Consider the following 6,124-nt stretch of genomic DNA (forward strand, 5'->3'; position numbering starts at 1 on the left):
TTTTTGTATAGTATTAGAGTTTAAAAAATGATAAGTTCCCCTAAGAAATTATCTTGTGAATATATGTGTGTGTGAAAGTTGTTAATTTTATATACAATATATTTATAAATTATGATTTACTCTAGTATCAAAAAATATTAATGTTTATATCTGTGTGTATGCGTTTACGCATGTATGTGATAGTTTACTTAACTCGAGACTAATATATTAGTAGCAAAATTTGGCCACCCCAAACAAAAAATCCTAGCTCCACCCCTACATCAGCGCTCACTTCTGCTAACAGATAGTCTATATAGATAATGAATCACCTTTTGCCTAGGAAGTTTATTTGGGGGTTTGTTTCACAGAAATGGAGCCTCACCAAGTAATTGAATCCCAAATCAATGGGTATGAAAGCCCAAGTAGCAGAATTGCAGAGCTTGAAGAAGAAGACATTGTTCCAATGGTAACACCAAAAATGTGTCGTTTAAACAAATAGCCCGAACTGTGTCTCGCTTAAAGAGAAAAGATGCCGTCTCTCAATAAAACGCTGCCCATTTTTGGTTAGTTTAAGAGTCTGTTTGGAACGGCTTATTTAGTTGAAACTGAAAATTTTTTGTTAGATAAAGCTAAAAAAACTATAAATAAGGTTAAAAAGTAATTGTAATAGTAAAGTAAAACTCATGAATAATACCAAAAAGTGCAATAAAACTCATGAATAATAGTAAAAATAAACTAAATCATAAATATATATTTTAAAAAAAAAAACTAGTTTGTAAGACTTAAACGGTGTCGTTTTGAGTAATGCGTATTAAGTCAGTTATTGTTCATACGTATGCACGTGAGAAAGCCGACGTTGCCATTGTTCATACGTGTGCATGTGATTTTCACAGTAACAAAGCCGAGCTTGTTGACTTATTTGGACCAACTCTTTTCATTATTGTGGTCTCCATTGGGTTCGAACTGCAAGTGGCTGTTTCATGGATTACCGAAAAAAATTGAGGTATTCTTGAGTTTATTCTCTTGTAAATTGTAGAGAGAAGCATCATTTCATGAGAGGGGTGTGAAAATCTTGGGAGGATTTAGCAATGTACATTGTTGGGAAATTTAGACCCCCGTTCATAGTATTAACAAGTTTTAAAGCCAATTTGTTAATTAAATATATTGTGAATATTCCATTGTTTAAAAAAAAAATCAAAATCAATATCAAGCACAATGGAATAGAAAATAATACAAGATATGATAATACATGAAAACCAATTAAAAAAATTAGTTCATAGTAAAAAAAATTGGGAGATCTAGTAACAATCCACTATAGTAAAGAGAAATTTAAGATTTAGTAAAAAACCTTTGCCCCTAAACCATATATTACTAGTAAATGAACTTATAGTAGAAACCTTCTACTTTATTAGAATCTTTGAACTCTTCAATATATGAATGTCTTGATAGACGATGCACCTACAATCACAACTAGAACCTCTGATTGACTCTAAGAACTTCTTGAAGGTTTTTTCTATAGAAGCAAGTTTGTGATTGTTGCTATGGCTTTATTGCTTCTTCACCAAACGATCTTCAGATTTACTTTTTTTTTATAAGCATCTTCAGATTTACTTAGTTACAAAAACCCTAGCCACACAAATGAAGTTATCTCTCTCTCTCTCTCTCTCTCTCTCTCTCTCTCTCTCTCTCTCTCTCTCTCTCTCTCTCTCTCTCTCTCTCTCTCTCAAAAGCCTTCTAATAGATGGCTTATAACATCCTTTAAATACAAGTTCAAATAGATCTCAAATCGGGCATAAAACAGACAACTTATGAGCCTTTTTACATTGCTATTTTTTGCTGAAACGTGAAGTCAATAAATTAAAAGATATCGAGGATGTATCGAGCTAGTTTTCGAGATTTACAAAAGGTGGCCTAGAAGGGCTCGATAGATTATGGAAGTAGAGAGGCACATGCTAAAAATGCATGTTTCTTGAACTTTTATTGAGTAGACTTTGTGTCTTCAACTTAATCTTCAATTACAACTTTAAGACACATTAAAACTCAATAAAAGACACATAATTTGACATGGTTTGACGATACCAAGAGTAATTAAGGATGAGCCTGACATACATCAACTAAGAGTAATTAAAGAGTTCTCAATAATTCGAAACTAATCACAACTCCAAAGTGCTTAAATCGCTTTAAAAAAATGTTGAAAAGGTATCATACACTTATGTGCCTTGTGTTTGTCTGGAGTTTTAATCGTGCACAAATTGGTTCAGTAGAAGAACCCAATCATAATAACCACAAGTCAAGCTTTTGAAACTCAAAACTTATAGAGGGAATTTATCAAACACTTTACATGCAAAAAATACATGCTTACATCATTTAAACAATTCCATAGTTAACATCAAAACAACAAATTCATCTCAACACACCTAAAACACACTTTAAAAGGGTTTGTTCCTTCCTCTATTTGACCATGGCGTCCAAACCCCAAGGTTGAACACCATAATACCATATATCACACACCCACCTCAAAAGCAATAATCACAGCCCATGACCCCAAAAATAATTTACTTAGAATCATAAACAAGCTTTGATTCAAGTAAAGAGACTTGAACAAGCCCAAAACCAAAAGGATTATTGAGATTTGACCTTAATCCATTACTTGACTTCTCCAGAATAAGTAGAAGACCATCTCTAGCAAAAGTCGAAGACCCATATCGGTGAGTTTTTGTTTTCGTTTCTCACTAAACATATCACCGAATCTAAAAACCAGTTTTCACTAAACATATCGCCGAATCTAAAAACCAGTTTGGTCGGCATACAATGTTGTTTTATTTTCCACACTCTCCGGGAAAACATAGACTATGATCGGTCTCTTTGCTATTAAAAAAAAAACTCTGTTTCATCTGATTTTTACAACTTGGTCAAAACTATCATCATGCTCTGTTTGAGTGTCTGTTTGGAATTTTTTGTTGTTGAAGTGGTGGTGGAATCTTCACTGATTATGGGCATTTACAAATGTATTTGTAGTGGTTGGCATTTCATTTTCTCCATTATTGGAAATTGGGAATATGAAAAATATTGGGTTTTTCTTGAAGTGCAAGATTATTTAATCTAATACTAATATTTTGGTGCTTCAACCATGTCATGCAAAAATAACTAATATTGGAACCTAGATTGCTAGAAACTGGAGAGTGAGATTGTTCATTTTTGTTTGGGATGCACACTTTGTAATTTGTACTTAAGACATTAGTACTTTGTATACTCAGTGATTAATACTCAATAAGGGATGTACGCATTATGATTAGTGCTTAATAGATTGATTTACTTGGTGCCCAACCTTACTCTTAAAAATGTGACAAATTGTTCATTTGTTTGTGATTTTGTTGGGAACTATTTGTTGGTGAAATGGTTGTTGTTGGTCTGCAATTGTTGAGTGAATTGGATTTTGCCTCCGCATCATGATTAATCTCCATACTATCATCACAGAAATATTGCAATGTGTAGTGAAAGTAAAATATAAGGTTCACCATGCCTGGCCTTCTGCTAATGCCATCCCTACTTTAGTAAAGGTGGAAGTCTGAAGAATTTGGTATTGTCAATAGTTGTTGGTAGTATACTTGAGTTTCATAATCTATAAAAATGGCTGGAATTATATGTGGATTTCAGTTATATGTAGGAGCTTATTGTCATGGATTTGATTATGCATATATTTATCAGACATGCTATGCCTAACCAATACATATTACAGCAGGAATTTGCCAAACGATTTTCCCTTTTTGATGACGAATTTGTTTGTTGAGTTGAGGTCCCACTTCAAGAATGGCCTGGTCAATCATTCTTTTGCTGCCTCTGTGGTATTTGTTTCTTTTTACTATAATTGTTTATTTTGTGCTATGTGTAGAGGCTGTGGTGTTTGAACTAATGTCGGAAGGAAGTAACTACTACTCCAGTTATAATGGCTATCTATGCGACATGGATTGCTGTGTGGTTAGGACATCATTGAAGCTCCATAACTTTGGTAGGAGGTTTTATGGTTGTAGGGAATGGACACCGATGAGTTTACATTTGTGTTTAGTTACATTGTTTGTAAATTTTTAATAAATTCCTTCATTTTTCCTTAATTGATATTGTCATGTATGCTACAGGATGATGACTGACATTGTACATTTTTTACATGGTTAGACAGCAACACCTGCAAGCGTGGCACGGAAACAACGCCTATCATGATAGCAAAGTTCAAGAGGCTAGAGAATGAGGCAATGCTTGCTACTGAGGGTGAGAAAGAAGCATGTGCATCGCTTGAAGAAGCACGAGAAAGGGAAAGAGTTGCAAAGCAAAAGGCAGAAAAATGTAAGGTTGCACAAAGGATTGTTGAAGAGAAGATGAACACGTATAAACAAGTTCTAGTTATCTCATGGGTATTGTTTATTGTATTCTACTTATTTAGTACTAGGTTTAGGGATGTTGGAAGGAGTCAATTGTGTCTGCCATGAAAGTGGTGTATGTAACAGGCAATATGTAACCCATTGAGTTTGGACACATAACTCCAACAATCAGTTGTAACACTTGACATTTTAATTCAATATAATGACTCTTTGATGAATATCTTTCTCCCTGTTAATTTCAACTTGGTTAAAAAAGGTATCATAGCTATCAAGCCCCATATATAAGAGTATCCAACAATCTGCTGTAGTTTTTCTTAGTTTACCAACAAGTAACAAATTGCAAGTTCAAGCATCCATTACTGTGAAGTTGTGCAGAACTCTAATACCACCTAAAAACTTGTATCCATTATCTTTATCCACTAAAATTTACTGATAGTGTCACACCAATAAGCTGCCAACCCAATTATCAAATTGTTGTCATATCTCTTTGACAACTCTCAAGTAAACATGAACAAGAGGAAGCTCATGAGTCCAAGCCCCTCACAAAAGACTAATAAAACTGAATGTAGCCATATCACATACACATATCGCATACATATCGCATACATAATTATCCACCTATAACCATATCACATACACAATATATGGTCCTTGAAAAATACTCCATTGCGAAAAGGTATTACATACAAATGCATATAAGCATGTCCACCTGCACTTACATTACCAATAGGTATTACATACACCTACTTTAAAATTGCCGAAAGGAATTACATTAGAAATGTCAATAGGTTATTGACATTAGCCATTACATGTAAGCTTGTCCACAGTTAATCTAAATTTACAAAAAAATGCATCATAATGTCCAAAAGCATCATGTATCATGCTAAGTGACTCCTAGTCACAATACCTAGACCTATACAAAAGTCCCAACAAAAAGTCATAGGAATGGGTACTAGCTCTATACAAAAGTCCCAACAAAAAGGGTGAATCCTTAGACATGCCAACCATTAACCTCGACATCACACGTACTTCTCCCACATGCAATTAGTCATATCATCCCTGAATTCATCAATTGCTCTCTTTGCCGCATTAGACGTCTCCCTCACATGCCTCCTTTTGCCACTTGCACTCGACTCAGGAGAATTCTCATTGTTTCCAATTTGTATATCATCCCTATCAACGTCAAGGTTCTCCCACGTGTTAAACATTACATCTCTTCGATTATTAATACTTATAAAATTATGTAACGCACAACACGTGGAAACAACCAAGCGTTGACGATATTGCAAATACTTTGGCATGCAACTCAAGATGGGAAAGCGAGCCTTCAGGACTCCAAAAACCCTCTCAATCACCATGCGCAATGAAGAGTGTCTATAGTTAAACAACTCTTTCCCCGATTTCGGTTGCCTAGTACTCCTCCTCCTAAATTCTTGGGCATAATATCGAGTGGCCTTATGTGGTAGAAGAAACGATGCAGCAATGGGGTACCCCAAATCAACCAAGTAATAGGAACCTACAAGAATAGCATATCTAAATCAGTAATAATAAAGGGATTAAATTAGTAAAATAATCACCACAGCCTCTATATTCTAATTCAGGTACTAGCAACATGATCTTGTACTTGTTCAGCCACAAGACAGCTTACAACAAATAGTTTCTCAACACTCTTACATGTAATTAAGTTAATCCCATTGTTTAGACTTAGGGGGGGGTGTCTGTGGCTTTGGAGTTTTATTATGTGATACAAACACAATAGTGTATAATAC

This window comes from Castanea sativa, chromosome 11 (genome assembly GCF_040712315.1).
Source record: "Castanea sativa cultivar Marrone di Chiusa Pesio chromosome 11, ASM4071231v1".
Lineage (NCBI taxonomy): Eukaryota > Viridiplantae > Streptophyta > Magnoliopsida > Fagales > Fagaceae > Castanea > Castanea sativa.